The 18,212-nt window shown below is 46.8% G+C and overlaps 1 protein-coding gene across 8 annotated transcripts in view; it reads right to left on the bottom strand.

Annotated features, from left to right (window-relative positions):
• Nucleotides 1–18,212, bottom strand: part of LOC144110183 (uncharacterized) — a 147,276-nt gene that overhangs the window by 82,589 nt on the left and 46,475 nt on the right. For 5 of the 8 annotated variants that reach the window (XR_013309756.1, XR_013309755.1, XR_013309759.1 and 2 more), the window contains exon 3: nucleotides 368–686. The exons of 2 other annotated variants lie outside the window; for them this stretch is intronic. The gene's annotated coding sequence lies outside the window, so the exon portion shown is untranslated. Of the gene's footprint in view, nucleotides 1–367; nucleotides 687–3,985; nucleotides 4,117–18,212 lie in introns of all 8 variants that reach the window. One more of the 8 variants, XR_013309760.1, reaches the window with a different exon arrangement.

Raw genomic sequence — 18,212 nt, 5'->3', positions numbered from 1 at the left:
GCTATAAAACTGCTGTTTAAGAGAGCTTAAAGAAGCACAGTCGTTTTCAATTTCAGCAAGTATAGCTTTAATTTTCCGAAACGCTTTCTCGTGTTCAGCCAGCTGGGTACGAATTGCTTTCTTTTCTCCTAGAATTGATGCCTGACCAGCCTTGATATCGTCCAGTGCCACTAACATGTCATTATTGCTATCGGCGCCACAACGAGTCGTAGGCCAGGGTTTAGCTCGATATCGTCTCAACGGACTAAAGATCGAGCAATACACGTGTGCACTCAATTGAAAGAGAAACGAAATAACGTGGGCTCGGCAGCACAACCAGAGCAGCATAACTAGTACGTATAGCAAGAATTTGGTAGGAATGTTTTACCTGCAGAGAGCAAAGGTGAGGCATTTTAGGCAAGCCAGTCGACGCAGTGCTGTCAAGCCCATTGCAGTGGGTGTTGGTTGTAGGCTGTCTTATATACTGGGACATCGTTGCCGGTGATGGTCCGAGTGATGTGATACGCGGGAGTACTGCGCAGTATTCAGCGTCTGGGGGTGGTGCTGCAGGGCAGGATTGAAGGTCCGGTGCCAGCGATTCTAGGGCTGCTGAAGGCCGCCTCCTGGGGCAATGCGTTTGCAGTAGCAAAGGGTCCAGAGCGATTGGAATTCAAACCGGGTGGCCAGGAACAAATGAGGATGAGAAGCTGCACAAAGCAAAGGTGAGGCATTTTACACAAGCCGGTCGACGCAGTGCTGCCGAGCCCACAAATGTGCGAGCTGGAACAACATGTTTATGGGACAGAAAAAGGAACTTTTGCATAGAATTTCTCAAAATGTATGACATTAAAATATTTCACCGTGAGAAAGACCAATTGCCGGTAGAGAATAAATCAGATTAATATTGAGCATGCAGAATTTAAGTCTTGTGCTGTTTCAGTGTATTCATTCAGAAGTTTTTTTTTCAGCGCACAGTAATAAACTATTTTCAACATTTGTCCGCCGCGGTGACTGAGTGGTTATGGCGCTCGGCTGCTGGCCCGAAAGACGGCCCGAAAGACGGCCGCGGCGTTCAGATTTCGATGGAGGCGAAATTATGAAGGCCCGTGTACTGTGCGATGTCAGTGCACGTTAAAGAACCCCAGGTGGTCGAAATTCCCGGACACCTTCACTACGGCGTCTCACATAGCCTGAGTCACATTGGGACGTTAAACCCCCATAAACCATAAACTATTTTCTACATTTTGAATGAAATCAAACATCTTGGCACTGCACCCTGCGTTGCAAACGCGCGCATGTAGTCGGCGAAAGGAGGTCGTGATGAGTAGCCGCGTGACAGCAGCGAAGGATCAGCATAAAGCGATTCGCACTTCAGCCAGTCATCCATTTTTGGGGGGCTCGGACAAATATTTTCTAAGCTGCTGTCGCCCACGAAGCAAAAGCAGCGATGCAAGTTCGAAAACATTACTAAATTTGACAGAGAGAAAAGGAGGAAATGCCTGGGCAGAGGCTGAACATGTTCTAATCTGTAACTTTCCTTTCACTATAAGGTCTACAGCCTAGCAATGCAAAATTCTATATTCAGATAGCACCACGTGAATGAATTATCATGTTCCATTCTTGAATGACTGATAAAGTAAAGAAAATGGCCAAAATGAACAATGTTAGCGCCCTTCCACGGCTCTAACGTTAAATATTTTTTATGTAATGATTTACTACTTTTCTTAGCTAACAGAAGATCACCTCATACGAAATGCTTACAAAGGAAGCAGGTAGCTTTCGGAAATACTGTCTTTTTGATAGTGATAGGAATTCCCCTATGCAAAACAAGAAAACTATTGTTTAGTACAAAATGTTCTTTCCTTCTAATTCAAGAAATTGTTCCCATCTGCCGCTGCGTCTGCACATTGTCTCAGTTAGGCCATTGCTTATTGCGGACAATTAGCCTGATGAAAACTCGGTAAGGTCCTCGGCCGATGTGCTCGTACACTCCGTTATCATTGATGTCCAAACTGGTAATTGTCCAGCTGTAGTAAGATCCTGTTCCTGTGAGAGGGTCATCACCGTATCCCGTTGCGTCCACCTTCAGCCATGAGAACACTCCCTCTTTTCGAGTGATACCACGTATCTTCCGCACTTCTAGGCCAGCCTGCACCGAAGGGCTAGCTGTGACCGCGTAGTTTACCGGCAGGACAGCTGACACATCTGTTCACGGAAGATTAGACAGTGTGCGAGCAACTAGGTGGGAACTTGGGCCACCTTACAGCAGTTCGCACTTTACTGGAAGAAAACGTTTATTGGCACGCTAAAACAGTGCGATAGAGAGAGAGAGAGAGAGAGAGAGGTTTTTTAACGCATTACTAAGCGCCGAGCAGATATTGTACCAGAGTGGCAACCGCCAACCGGACCACAACCAGCTGGTTGGTCAGTGATTACGCAAGCCAGCAACGTCGGATCTAAACGGTAAGTATAATGAGGCTAGAGAGTGGCGACAGTTCAAGAGTAACGGAATGCTCTTGTGGACACTTGGTTTGGGCGAACTGGGGCATGCAGCGGAAGGCTAAAAGCATTTAGTGAACGTTGCTGGTGCGGTCTTTAGAAGCCGATTGGTAATAATACAGTAATTCGTCATTAGTATCTACCCCAACGCTAGGGTGTACAATTATATGTAATCATCCCCTGATTCCAATTCTACTTAACCTTGCGGCGTTCTCTTGAACATTCGACGAACACCTTTCTCACTGCGAGTTGTAGATCAGTTCTCTCCAGCCCTACCAAGCGCTAGCAGTACCGCTTAGCTCGGCTCGTAGAGTGGCTACCCTGGTGAGGCAGAAGTTCCTGGTTCGAACTCCGACCGGTACGAATTTTTCTTCAACTACAAAGCTTCTCTAGAAGCTGTATAGCTTTTCCTTCTTGCCGTATGACTACGCTTGAATGGTGGCTAATCAGTAATTACTCTCTTTTTGTATCTGAGTAATGGTCGGGCAGAGTTATGGAGTTCATTGGGGTGAAGGAAGCTAAGAACGCCTAGCTGGGAATCGGTGAAAGATTTGTCAGCCGCAGGGAGGGTACGCAAAGCACGAATACTTAGTTCTGATAGCCATCCCTTGAACTTGATTCTTTTGAACACTTTGGCGTACGCAGTTTTGGCATATTTTGAAAGGAGAGATTTTATGGAATGTGTTTTTTTTTTGAGGCCCCTATTCGGTCCTCGGTACGGGTCCCTTTAATGAACGACGATCAGCTGAAAAGCGTTGTGCCATGCGTATATTTCTCAGGTCGGAAAGACACTGTTATTCTTAACCAAAACAGGCGATAAGTGAGGTTTCACCGAACTCGTATTGGGTTTTAGTGGTTGTAGTTGTCTGGTAATTCCTGAACCAGCTGCTTGATTTCTCGTCCCCGCTTCTTTTCTTTAGCCATTGCACAAGAAATTATTGCAATTTTTTTGCAAGGTCAAGAAAATCGTTACGAAATAAAACAAATATTAAAAATATTGCTTTCTTTATACGCCAGGTTTATATCAATTTATAATCTTGAACAACAACGGTGGCTGCCAAATAGCATACTGTCGTGCCTGGAGAGATTCTTTGGAGAAGCATGAAGACATGAAACTGTACAGCATTTCGCGTTCATAATAACGTATTTTTAAAGTCTGCGTTGTAACTTTCATGGTGGCCAATTCATACTCGTAACCTTGACAAAGAAGCTTTTATAATTTCCTTGCAAACTTTGAACAATCACAAAAAGAACGGCGCTGTTACATGACGAGACTATATTTTGAGCTACGGAACATGTATGAGGCGTTTACCAGGACGTTTTCTAATTTCTCTCGTTAAGAATGATCATCCATCAAAATTTGCGGGGCCCTGTTGCTTTGGCTGCCATCAGGGGTCCTCGCTTGGGACGGTCGCCAAAGCACATGGCCTCCCGGCATCCTTGTCCACACACTGCTATTTTCCCAACGAAGATTAGCTAATTTTGGTCCTGCGCAGGTTTTCCTTACCCAGAGGGTCAAAGTACATAGCTGATGAGCCGATTTAGACAGCGTGCGGCGCTCCACCTGGCACCGGAACATGGTTAGTCGTATGAAATTTTCGGTGACTGGTCTTGCTGGCCACTTCAGGATATAAGTACCTTAAAGTATAAAAAGTAAAAAAAATACGCACTAAAACACGGCCGTTAGTCCTGAAGAAGTAGAACAGATAATATATTAAATTACTAGTCAGCGCATTTGCCGTACCACCACGCTTTATTCACTAAATAGTGCGCAAAGTTCAGCTGTATTACCTGACGGTGCGAATGCAAGCGTGCTACACCTTGATCTGCTATGGCGTATACCCACCAAGATTTGTGGCTAGAGGAACAATTATGGTTCCGTTTTATGCGACTTTGATTTGTGCTGCGGCCGTCCTCGGAAAGGTGCGCTGTATCGACAACAAAATGGTGAGCTCTCGAATTAGCTTAGACTTGAAGAGGGAACGGAAGAAGATAGTCAGGAGGAAGTTCATTAATGAGTTAGTGGTAAGAGGGAAAGTGCTGAAATTCAGGATATTGCTGCAAAACTGATATTCGGCTTTAACTGAGGAATGCGACCTTGATGTTCATACAATGAATGATAATCTGACAGCCATCATTATGGAGTGCGCAGTAGAAGTAGGCGGTAGGACAGTTCGGCAGGATCATCACCTCTTTTGACCCCTTTTTTTTCTCTTTTCATGGACGCGGCCAACTTCATTTTTTTCGCGATCCACAACTGATTTTTGTTTTTGGGCTTCCTTGTTTCGGCAGGTTGCCTTTCAGCTATAGAGCCGTCGCTTCTTAATGCTCTACGCAGAATGTTAATTTTTGCGTCATCAAATGTCTGCCAGAAATATGCACAAGTGGCTTTATTACTTATTTTTGTCTCTTTGTCGTTACAATGTGTTAGTTTCATCGTGAGAAAAGAGCAAATTCATGGGTAATAATAGTAGAGGAGGAGGTCGCGAAGTGAAGACTGTCCGAGGGACCTCCTATGTGGAAATGAATAAATTTTGTGGTTAAATTGCAAGGCAGTAAAATAACAAAAGAGCATACAACAGTCCAATACCCAAAATATTTAATAGTGCAATGCTGAAGAAGAAAAAAGAAGAGACAAAAACTTCTATATGTATAAAAAAGAAAAAGAATAACGAAAAAATGTATGACTTGGTGGAGCAAAGCATAGTAGAACACAAGGAAGTTTTTTAATGTTTGATGAGATGAGTGCAAATACGGCACGATATCATTGCTTATCGCAACGAATTCCAATCTGAGATTGCTGAAATGAATGCAGTTTGTTTTCTGTATCTAGCGTTGGTCTACGGCAGTAACAGGTTTTGTCGTTCAGCAAATCTAGTGCTATTTTTGTTAAACAGCCTTGATGACTCAAAACTGATAAGAAAAACATCAGTATTACGTGATTTAACAATATTTCATGCCAAAATGAAGTTGGAGCTGCACCGAGAATGTGAGAACGTTAATAGTTCAGTCAAAATAAGGAACAGGTGCCTGGTAGTGGATGAGGGTGATTATACGTAGGGCTTGATTTTGAATTCAACGAATACATAAAAGATGATTTCCATTTTTTGCCCCAGTGTGACATGCAACACATGCGTTGACTGTGTGTGAAACAAAAATGCACAATAAGAAGCCTAGGTAGGTCAAACTAATGCCAGTCTAACTATCACGCCATTACCTAAAATGTTTTTTGGCTTATTTGAGTTTGGTGTTGTGAGACAAGTTTAAATGATTGTCTAAAAGGACGCCAAAAACTGTTTTTTAACCTGACGGCTATATAATGTGCGTGCCTGAGTACAACTGAAGCGCATGTATTAGGACTTTGTTGCTGGTCCCAAAGCATTAAAGTAGCATTTTTTAGGTTAATTTGTAGAAGCATATTTTGGCACCAAACATGAATGCACAGCAGGTAGTTGCTTAAATTGGCACTCAGTGTAGATGCGTCATTACCGGACGCAAAGATAGTAGTGCCGTCATCAAGAAAAATTGAATATAGTAGTTAAGACATTTGGTCAAATCATTGATAAAAATAAGAAGCAAGTGAGCGTGTTAATTTCGGGTCTTCAAATAGTACATAAATCAGGAACCTCAACAAATTATTGGTACAGCCAAATAATAGGTAAAGCGTAAGCCAAAAACGCCCTGAAACTCAGATTTTTGAAGCAGGATCCTAAAGTTAATTGTGTCGGATTATTTTATTACATCAAGGGAGAGGGTACAAAGAGAAAACCACGACCGTGAGAAGGCATATTTTGGTCAGTGATTTTATAAGGGCAAGATGGGTTGAGTACTTGGGTCTAAATACTAATTGGTTTAATGTGAAGAGGTTGAAATTAAAATCACACTTGATTAAACAAATTGTAATGAGGTTTTTAATCACTTAACTCAAAAAAGTGTAGCATATTAATGGAACTATAAATTGTTACAATACTTCAGTCCCCTTTCTTGAAAACCAGTTCCAGTTTTCTACTTTTTCACCTGAATATGTAAGCTGCCAGGGAAATAAATAGTTTGCTTTTGGTACTGCTCTGAGTTTATGTGCACTGCGTTTCTTCTATGGAGCCATCGCTTCCTAATGCTCAACGCAAAATACTAATTTCTGAATGTCTAGACTTCTGAAGATCGTAGAAATAGGCACAGACAGGTAGCTGTGATATCTAATTAAGCAGTTTAAAGTATCCAAAACTCTCGCGGTTTAGCAATCAAGAGGCGTGCTTTTGAACTTAAAGTGAAGTGTACAGTTTTTCCCGGTGTATTTCGTCTCAATACTTACGTCGAGGTGTCTCCGCACGCATCGACAAAATTTTGTGGACACATGAGGCTTGGATGTGAGCATCACAAGCATTCTCGCAATAAAATTTCAGTTCCAGCCTGTAATCTTTATATTGCTGCGTTTTCAACTCAAAATAACTAAACAAATTCATGGCAGAATAAAAGGCGTAGAGGTTGCCGAAAAATAAAACATTACCTGTGAAAACTGGCACAGCCGGAGATCGCAATTTTATAGAGCCGAAATTATTTCAACCAATAGCATAAGGAATACCTAGTTGCTAAAGGAGAAATAAATTGCAAAATGGTGTTGGACCCCAAAAAAAGATGCGTCCAAGATAGGGCAAAGTTGCACTGCGGCCTAAGTAGTGTATGGGTAATCAGGCCTAAACAGCAGAACGTGCTGTTGAGCGAACTGGTTACACATGAGTATAGCAACCGGCGCCGGTGGATGAAACAAATTTTTACAAACACACGCAAGGCGCACAAGCCACTGTGAGTTTTTCTTGCAACACAGATTATGTAACTTCATCCAAGCGATAAACCTGAAGAAAAACACGTCGTGCACATATCATAAGAACACACGCCGTTCGTGCGATGAACCCCAGAAACGCTATCTCCTTTGCCGATGAAGACACTGAGGGGCTACTGATGCAGAATTCGCCACGCTTACTCATTTCCAGACCAAGTATTTCTTCTGGTCATTTCTTAGCTCTTTTTAGTACGCGTGCCCTCTTGAAGTCCGGTTGTTAATAATAACAATAATAATAATAATAATAATGATAATAATAATTGATTTTGGAGGAAAGGAAATGGCGCAGTGTCTGTCTCGGATATCGTTGGACACCTGAACCACACCGTAAGTGAAGGGATAAAGGAGGGAGTGCAAGAATAATAAGAATTGGTTTTGGGGAATGTAAATGGCGCAGTATCTATCTCAAATGCCGTTGGACACCTCAATCACGCCGTAAGAGAAGGGATAAAGGAGGAAGCGAAAGAAGAAAGGAAGAAAGAGGTGCTGTAGAGGAGGGCTCCGGAATAATTTTGACCACCTGGGCATCTTTAACGTCCGCTGACATCGCACAGCACACGGGCGCCTTAGCGTTTGCCTGCATAAAAACGCAGCCGCCGCGCTCGGGTTCGAACCCGGGAACTCCGGATCAGTAGCCGAGCACTCTAACCACTGATCGCCGCGGCGGGTAAACACTGGACCTTTATGTGCTCCGATAGCTGATTGCTTCCCTTATAATGATGCTCATACAATCTGTAGCTCACAGATCTTCCCGTCTGTCCTATTTATGTGGAACCACAATTTAAAGGAATGAAGCAGACAACACTTTCATCGCTACCAGGTTCAGTTTTTCCGGGCAAAAATTTTGAAAATTGAAAAATTGTTAGACTCTCTTATGAAAATTCTGAGCGTAATGGTTCATTATTATTATATGTAGCAAAATCTTTCTTTTAAAGTGTTTGCACCGATCGCATTGAACAGTTAAGACTGCCACGGCCACGGTGGTCACTGCCACCTGCCACGGTGGTCACTTTTCTCCCAACCCGCTAAGCAGGTTGTGATGACGCCACACGGTCACGTGACCTAGGTAGCCCCCCCCCCCCCTCCCTAGACTGCTTTTCCGACGGGCGGGCACCTGTACCACCCCACGCTACCCTCTTTTTCGCTCACAGCGCCAACGCGGATTTTCTACGTAACGGGCCTTTAACGCTATCGCGTTTAAAATAATGAAATCAAGAAAACGCACTGGGAATGTCAAATATTTTGGGATTTCTTGGAAAAAAAAGATGAAGGAAGCGGTGATGTGGCCCCTGCGTCCAATCAATATATGAGGACGGGTTGTCTGTCTGGGTGGAGACCCGCTGCTGCCAGGTAGCGAATTCTAGTTGGCTTCAGTGCCGGGCAATCCCACAACTGATGAATGTTAGCCTCAGTGTCTCCCCTTATGCTCATAGGCAATAAACAACGCTATAAAAAAAGATAAACTGCGAAAGCAAAACACTAAGAGAGGCGATATGCCTATCTCAGAGTTCCGCACTGCGCCGGGAAGCGTTAATGCTTTCGCATTCTGCTCATCAAATCTCTTGGCGCAGATTTGTGGATGTTTTCAGTCAGCCCGTTCATGGCCAGTGGCCAAATAACATTCAACGTAAGTAGGCCCACGGCTGTTCAAGCGCTAGCACGTTCGTTGTTGTACCCGACGCATTTCATCGAGCTTTCACCTCCAGGCTACGTGCGGCGTCTTAGAGGCGCTTCGAAGCTTTTGAGGCGTCTGATGAGCACACATCCACCCCGTTAATGGCAAAAATTGCCGGAATCAAAATATGGCGTGCATGCAGGGTTTAGTCACCCCCCCCCCCTGTTCCCTGGAGAGCACCCCACCTGATGTCGACGACGACAGCGCTAGGCACGTGCAGGGGATTGTCAACGATCACGTTGTGGGTGGTGCGTACCTTAACTGCGTACCTTAACAGCTTAACTGCTTCGCTTCTGTTTGTATTCATTATCAATACGTTTCTTTACGCACGCGAGTCAGCGTCTGCTGACGCTCCTCAAGCTAGAAGTAGCAGACGACGCACCCATCCCAAAGCGACCGCAGCGCCACCGCCTAGGCGGCACCCGTTTTGGGTCCGCTCTGCACCCGGCCGCTCTTATCTAAAAACGTTGAGCAACCTTTATAGATAACGTTGGACAAAACAATGAAAACTTACGTGGCACTGTCAAAACCCTAGAGATGGCGCTCGCGTCTTTTTGAGGTAAAAGCGGCAACGGAAGTGGGGCACGTGCACGTGCACGTGAATGTGTCAGTGCACGTTAAAGATCCCCAGGTGGTTGGTTGTGAAACTTTATTTCCAGCGGATATAGAGGAGCGACACGAAGTCATCCCCCGCTTAAACGGCGGCCGCTATCCCTTGGGCAGCGGCGGCGTCTTCAGCAAGCTGGAGGAGCTTGATCTGTATCCCCGGGTCGGGGCTGAGCAATAGAGCCTCCCAATGAGCAGAGTCGGTAATGAAGTGACTCGCGGGTAGGGACTGCGGGCAGTTCCAGATCATATGATTTAGATCGGCTTTCGCATCACAATTTTTGCATTTGTTTGAGTAGAGTCCTTCCGAATAGAAGCTACACAATTGGGGATTTGGATAGGTGTTAGTTTGAAGTTTACGCCAGGCTTTAGCCTGTTGCTTGGAGAGAGTTTTATCTGCTGGGGGGAATCTGAGTCTTGCAAGCCTGTAGTGCTGCAGGATTTCTCTGTAAGAAAACAACCTGTCCTTCCCAGAGTATAGGGCGGGTGGGCTGCACGACCCAGCTCGGCAGGACAGTTCTCGAGCTAGGTTATGAGCCGCCTCATTACCAGCAAGGGAAGCATGAGCAGGCGTCCAGATTAGGCGAATGCGCCGCGTGGGCTGATAATTTAGCAGAATCCGTGCTGCTTGTGGAGAGATTCTTCCAAACGTGTAGTTACGTATAGCCAATTTTGAGTCGCTGACAATGGTTTCTGCCGAGGATCCCACAATGGCTAGAGCAATAGCTGTTTCTTCTCGAACATCTGTGTGCTGAGTGCGTATAGTGCCCCCAGTTATGAGTGTACCACGTTCCGTGGTGGCCACAGCTACCATCTTGTCAGCCGAAGAATCTCCCGCATCTACATATACCACAGAGGTATCATTAAGAAAGCGTTTGCCTAATGATTTGGCTCTCAATGTACGACGTTCAGCGTGGAAATCTGGGTGCATGTTCCGAGGTAGTGGAGGAATGACCAGAAGCTGGCGTATATGTTTGGGAAGGTCAGTTGTGGGTCCGCCTTGTCGTTCGTATGTTATGCCTAGTGTGGACAGAATGTGTCTGCCAGTTGGTGTGGCCGATAGTCGTTCGTACTGCGAGACGGTTACCGCTTCAATAATCTCGCTTAGGGTGTTATGAAGACCGAAACCTAACACTTCCTCAGTCGCTGTGTGCATGGGTAGCCCAACTGCCTGTTTGACGCATTTTCTGGTTATGGCCTCCACTTTTTATTTTTCAGTTGACTTGAGATGTAGGTAAGGGCATACGTAAGCTATGCGGCTTATCACAAAGGCTTGTACTAAAAGGAGAGTATTGCTTTCCTTCAAGCCCGAGTGGCGGTTACTAATGCGGCGAATGAGTCGCATAATTTGCTGCGAGGTTCCCTGAAGCTTCCGAATTACGTCACCATTGAAGCCGTGTTCTTGTAGAATTAGGCCCAAGATTTTAATTTTGGGCACTCGAGGAATGGGGACTCCGCGAATACCGAGTTCGATGGCCGGTGGGGTTTGCGCAAGGGATCTGATGTTGCGGAATATGAGAAATTCAGATTTGGCTGGAGAGCACCGCAGCCCCCTAGGGTCTACATAGTTCCCCACGATATCTATTGCATGCTGTAGTCTCTCCTCGATTTCGGCATCATTGCCCTCGGCGGTCCACAAGGTGATATCGTCAGCATAGAGGCTGTGGTGGAGTTGCGGAACCTGCGCTAATAGGTGTGGAAGTTTCCACATTGCAACGTTGAAGAGAAAAGGTGATAGAACCGATCCCTGCGGGGTGCCCTTGTTGCCGAGGGGGAAGTCATGCGAGTGGAGACCTCCTACTTGAAAATGCGCCTTTCTACCTGAGAGAAAATCGCGGATATAGTTGAAGGTGCGCGCTCCCACCCCGAGTTCATGAAGGTTCTCCAAGATCGCATCATGTCTGACATTGTCAAAGGCCTTTTCCAGGTCAAGTCCAAGAATTATTCTGGTGTCCCGCGTTTTTGCCTCAATAATCTGATGCTTGAGCTGAAGCATTACATCCTGCGTAGAAAGTTTTGGTCGAAATCCAATCATGGTTGGAGGGTACAGCTCGTTCTCCTCCATAAACCGGTTGAGGCGAGTATGAACTACGTGCTCCATGAGCTTACCTATACAAGACGTGAGCGAAATCGGCCTGAGGTTCTCAAGGCTGAGTGCCTTCCCTGGCTTTGGGATGAGAATGATCTCTGCCGTTTTCCATATTTGTGGGATGGAGCCCTCCGACCAACATTTCTGCATATACTCAGTTAGTGATTGTAGCGACACTTCATCCAGGTTGCGGAGGATCTTGTTGGATACTGCATCGGAGCCAGTGGCGGATTTGCAGTTTAGCCTGGCAATCTCTGCCCTAACCTCATCCACAGTAATGGGGGAGTCGAGCTGCGTGTTTTCCGGACCAGCATAATCTGGGAAGGCTTGGATAGGAGCATTGCCAATATATCTATCTTTAAGTTCAAGGAAAAGGTCCTCTGGTGGGCCTGCATACTCATGCACAAGCTTCTGCAGGTTCTGCCTCTGGGTGGTTCTGCTACCTGTAGGGTCAAGTAGATGACGGAGCAAGTGCCAAGTCTTAGAGACTCCCATATTGCGATCCATTTGGTTGCATATGTCATCCCAGTTTTGTTGAGTAAGTTTAGCTGCATGATCCTCGATCTCCTTGTTTAGCCTAGCTATTCTTATGCGCAGATTGCGGTTCCACCGCTGTCGTTTGAGTCGGTTCTCGAGTCCACTCTTTGCCTCCCATAGGTGAAGAAGCCGGCTGTCCGCAATCTCCAGGTGGTCAGCCTGGTCTAACGTATGGGTGACTGCTTTGGCATCTTGACAAAGATCCTGTGCCCAGATATCTATGTCTAGTATTTCGGGGGTATCAGCTTCTCGGGCGGCTCTTTTAGCGCGGAACGTGTCCCAATCGACAAGGATGGGGGCTCGAGCGCTACGACGTTTGGGGCCAGTTGAGGTCACTATTTCCAATATGTAATGATCGCTGCCGAAATTTTGTTGAGTGTTTATCCATGTTGGAGTGCCCGAATTTTTAGCAAAAGTCAGATCGGGAGACGTATCCCTGGAAACACTGTTACCGCAGCGGGTGGGGACTAGTGGATCTGTAAGAAGAGTCAACCCACACTGTTGTGCGGTGAGCCACAGTTTTCTACCTTTAATGTCCTCCTGTGCGTAACCCCAAGCCGGGTGTTGGGCATTAAAGTCTCCCGTGAAAATGACGGGGTGATTGCCTGCGAGCTTCAGGGTCGCCTGAAAAAGCGGGCCGAAGCTTGCTTTCCGTAACTTTGGGCTGCTATAGACATTCAGCACAAACAGACTGTGGTCGGGTTTCCTAGGCGGAATTAATTCGACTAGCACGTGTGTGACATTTGTGACTGGGGTATCGTGCTGTACTACCTTAATATTTCGTTTGACAAGAGTCGTGACTCCAAGCGTTCCACCCCCCGATGAAAAGGATTGATACCCAGCTAGCTTGCTATTAGTTTGTGTCTCTTGTAGTGCGATTAAGTCCGGTCCGTCCCTATTGTTGAGGAATTGTTGGAGTACAGCTCGTTTGCGGCTAAATCCTCGGCAGTTCCACTGCCAGATGGTGTAATTGGGTTGTGGCGCCATGTTGTTGCTAGTCGGATACCGCTTCAGAAGAAGCGGGTTTGCGAATTTTTTGAGGAAGGAGCCTGCTCTCTGCTTCCTGCTGCCAGCTGCCTAAGTTAATTAATTCCTGCCGGTGTCTGCATAATTCTTCCATGATGGAAGTCATCGTAAGCTGCACTTGAATGAGGGTGCTGTTAGTCTGCGTTTGCGCTTCTTCAATTTTGTGAATGGTGTCGGCTAGTGTTTGGCCTCCGGACAGGGGATCGCCTGCTTTTCGCTTAGGCGGGGGTGCCCGCGTTGATTCAGCATGCATGTCCGCTCCAGCGGAGGTAGAGGGGGTAGGGTTATTGGCGCCATCGGTCGTAGGCGGTGACCCAGCCTGCATTTGTTGCTGTTTTAGAGCGGCATTTTCTTTCTTTAGGTCCTCGACCTCACGAAGTAATTTCCCTACCAGCACTTTCAGGTCTGCTAGCTCAGAGGGGTTGGAGTTAGATTTCTGGGAGGCTTTATCTGCCCAGCCTACCTTTTGCGTGCCGATGGCGTCCTGGTTCAAACCGGGGTTCCGTGGCTGGTGTGAAGGAGTCCTGGATTTGGAGGCGGACCGGCCTCTTGGTTCCAGTCGTGGAAAGGAGCTGGATCGATGTCTATAGTTTGTTCGTCCCCTGCTTTTGGAGCGGCTGCGTCGCTCTTTAGACTGCGGTGACTCTTGGCTATGCTGGGTCAGATGTTGGCGTTCCTGTTCCCAGCGGCGTTTGCTGACAATGTATGGAGTGCGGTAGATTTCGCGGCATTTGCTGCTGCCCAGTTCATGGCCCTTACCGCACAAGGCACACTCAGGCTCGCAGCTATGTGTCTCAGGAGGATTGGCCACGCCGCATCCGCGGCAGCGAGCGTTTTTCGGGTCCGGGCAAACGTCTCTGCGATGTCCGAGTTGTCCGCACAAAGAACACACTTCGTATTTTTTTTCGTACAGGCAGCAGCGAATCATGCCACCACCAAAGCTGATCCAATGGGGAACTCGCTCACCGTTGAAGAGAATGAGAACCGTCTGCGACTGCGCACCCATGCGCCGGACTCCACATATTGCAGGATTCCTTGGATGCTGAAGGTTCGCAAGGATGTCAGCGTCCGATAGATGTTTCGGAACGCCTTGGATCACTCCTTTACCACTGCCATCCGGCGTGGCAACATACGAGGTGATGGCGATCTTGTTCTCGCCGTAGATGAGCTCCTTGATGTTTAAGTAGCGTTCCACTCGTACCGCGGAATGGGTGGCCACCAGTATGGTGTGTTGCTTGAAGTTGAGTAGCATGCAGTCTTCAGATGATTCTGCCAAGGTGAGGCCCGCGGCGTCCCGGATGAGTTGAAAGATGCCGAGTTGGCCACAGCTCTCGAGTATACGGAGGCCGCCCGATGGCCGGAATATCACCTTGGTTAGGCCCTTGGGTAGGCGAGGTAAGTTCGACGCCACCGATTGTCGAGCAAGTCGTCGGCCAAGCTTTTTCGCAGAGGAGTCGGCAGAGTGCCGCATGCTGCCCTGTCCCTGGGAGCGATCGGTTCCATTGTGTGCCGCGGGGTTATTCCTTTGGCGTTCGTGACCAAAGCGTTTCGATTCACCGACGGTGAACCAGCCATATTGGTGCGAAACTTCTTCGGGGCTAATGTCAGTCCCCTCCACGGTGACTTCCATGTCCAATGTTGGAGGAAGATCCCACTCAGATAATGCGTCACAGCCCCGTCAGAGCGGGGTCGCTAGGCCTGGCGTGGGCCCAGCGGGCCGTGCGTACCGGCGAGAGCCGAAACGCAGAAAAGTCCGCAGAAACAGGCAAAAAGGGACTTGCCGATGCGTCCGACGGCGTTATCTGAGCTTCGAAGACGAAATCCAGGCAAGAGCGGTGTTGACCGTCGCTGAATTCAGCGGTGGGCATGGGTGAAGCGAGGAGCGTTCGCGCGAGCGTCCGATCCACGCCACGTCCGAGCCGGTTCTCCCCCCAGGTGGTAGAAATTATTCCAGAGCCCTCCACTACGGCACCTCTTTCTTCCTTTCTTCTTTCACTCCCTCCCTTATCGCTTCCCTTAGGGCCGCGGTTCAGGTGTCCAACGATATATGAGACAGATACTGCGCCATTTCGTTTCCCCCAAAACAAATTATTATTTATTATTAAGTGGGGCCGATACCCGCGGACAAGTTAGAGGCAAGTTTTCCAACTATCCTTATATAAAAAGGTTGCCATTGTCAAGTTGCATCCCCTCAAGATACGTCCCAAACGGAATTTGCTTTATTTGGTGGGTCAAGGTGGGCTTAGAATTCGGCTTGCGGTTGGATATGGTAACACTTCAATTTCTAATTGCATATATACAATGTTTACCTATTATGTAATTTTGATTTTATTTCTATACCACAACCCATAGGGTTTGATTTGCCTAGCAAATTCGGTATAAAAATATCCTCGGAGAGGAGCCGCTTGTCGGAGCATATATATAGCGGAACGAATGTATACATATGTTGCGGTCACGTAGCGCGGATTCTTTCTACCCCTTTCAGGGTATTTTTTTTGGTGAAGAGGGCCGCGAAAGAGATGAGAAGGCGCAACCAATTTTAATAGCCGCCATCTTGGATTCGAGAAACCGAAAGTATACCGCCATTTCGTCCCTTGACGTCATACTCATATAGTTCCGCCACTATTCACCATATTAGACCATGACGTCATTATTGGCACGCGGCAGGCGGTTGTTTCTACAATGGTATTGTAGATGACGCTACACGTCTCAATGCGAAATGCTCTGCTTTCTAGTTGCAGCTACAGATGGCGCTTTGATCTCAGAGTAGTAGGAGAGCTCACGAAATCTCGAAACGTGATGAGTAATTGCTGCCACAGATGGCGTTGTGATCAAGGGTTGTAGCAGACCCCACGAAATCTCGAAACGTGATCAGTAAGAGCTCACACTCTTAAAATCAAATTATTCTACAGCCTGAGTGCAACTGGATGTCATAGAGTACAGTAAAATGTTTACCTATTATAATATTTGGGTTTTATTTCTATACCCACAGGGTTTTATTTGCATACAAAATTCGGCACACAACTGTCACCGGATGGGTGCCCGTTGTGGTTGGGGTGTATATATATATATGGGAAGGGGTTGTACACAACTAGGTCAGCGGAAAGAGTTCACGGCGGGCGACACATCGGCGAGCAGGACGGCGGGCAGCGCCGACGGCCAGTCCAAAAACCGAGTGATCTCGTGAAGCGCGGCGAAACTTCGTCTTTCACGGGCGCCTCGTCTTCATCGGCGCTTGGTCAACGACCTGCCTATGCGGCATCATGCGCGGCCGTGATCGTTCGTACAATATATATATATATATATATATATATATATATATATATATATATATATATATATATATATATATATGAACGAATATATGGCGGTCCCCTGACGGGCAAGTTTTCGTGCCCGTTATAGGATGTTTTTAAGGGGGAGGGGGCAAAAAATGAAAGGGCACAACCAATTTGAATGGCCGCCATCTTGGGTTTGAGAAACCGAAATTATACCGCCATTTTGTCCCTTGACATCATTGACATAGTTCCACCTTTATCCACCCTGTTGGACTGTGTCGTCATCATTGGCACGCGGCAGGTGGCGGTTTCTACAATGCTATTGTAGATGCGCAGCAAGTCACAATGCGAGATGTGCTGTTTTCTACTTGGTGCCACAGATCGCGCTGTGATGTCAGGGTGGTAGCAGACACCACGAAATCTCGAAACATGATGAGTAGTTGCTGCCACAGATGGAGCTGTGATCTCAGGGTGGCAGCAGGCCCCAAGAAACCTAACAATAAGAGCTAACGCTCTTGCAAAGGAGCAGAAAATATTTTAGCGTTGGTTGAAGAGAATAAGCAAGCGTGAGAAATGTTTTCTCTGAAGGGGCTAAGAGAAAATATGAAATTTCAAATCCACTGCTGACCACTAGAGCCCTCGTGTTTCACGTGTTTGTTTATATCTATTGGTTCTACAATAACTAGGAATAAGAAGATAAGAGGCCCTCAAAAGGGATTTAGCACATTTTTAAATTTACCTGAACCTGTTTTCCTTTTCCGGCTACTCCCATACAATGCGCTTGCAATGAGTCTGACCTTTTATAAGCATGAAGGAAATGATTACGACTTCGATTTTACCAAATAAATGAAAAGCTACGAAGCATAAACTAGCTGCTGAAGAGCTATCTCTGACACTAAACCTTTTTCATGGTCTTTACGCCTCCGATGCCGTTCTCCAAACTAGTGGACAAATTTTTGCTCCCATGGCTACCAGAAGGTTACCTAGCCACGCATAATTGTTAGAAGACGGCCAAGGCGTCCTTGGACGGAAAAAGACCGGAAAAGTTCTGCGTGAGTTGAAACCCGATGCACTGCAGCACTCACTGTACCATGCCAAAGAAAATTCTCCCCTAACTCGAAAGCCCATTTTCAACAGTTGTTAAGAGTGTGAGGTCGAACGCCGTGTATAACTGCAGATATATGGCTTAGAAAAGAGCGACGGGTGTGCCTAAAAGATACCTGCTCCTCTCACGGCGCAGTGTGTTCCGCCGCTGCAATGGGCTCAGCAAACAATTTAAAACTGCCTACTATTGCACTTGGGGAACTATTATGGTCGTCCTGGCTGGTTTCTCAGCTCGAGAAGCCGGCGCCATCAAGAGCTTCTTTCCGCTGGATAGCGCGCTTAGCGACGTTCGCAGCCATTGGTCCTTACGCCCCGCCGCGTTCATCTGGTTATCACTCGCGCTATACATGCTGCTCAGCTTTTCTCACTGCTGCGCTAACTTTTTTTCTATTTCAAACACTTGTCTTGTGGCATAAGCATACGCTGTCGAAAAGCTATACTTGGTCGTGGAGCCATTTCTCTCCAAGAAACCTTAGCTGACTGTGGCTCTTAGCGTTGTCCGTTAGAACAAGGACAGGTGTTCATCCCTTGTAGCCCTGGAGGCGTATTCACACTGCACCAAATTTCCGGCGAGCAAAG

The sequence above is a fragment of the Amblyomma americanum genome, chromosome 11 (genome assembly GCF_052857255.1).
Source record: "Amblyomma americanum isolate KBUSLIRL-KWMA chromosome 11, ASM5285725v1, whole genome shotgun sequence".
Lineage (NCBI taxonomy): Eukaryota > Metazoa > Arthropoda > Arachnida > Ixodida > Ixodidae > Amblyomma > Amblyomma americanum.
This window is presented reverse-complemented; position numbering and strand designations above follow the sequence as displayed.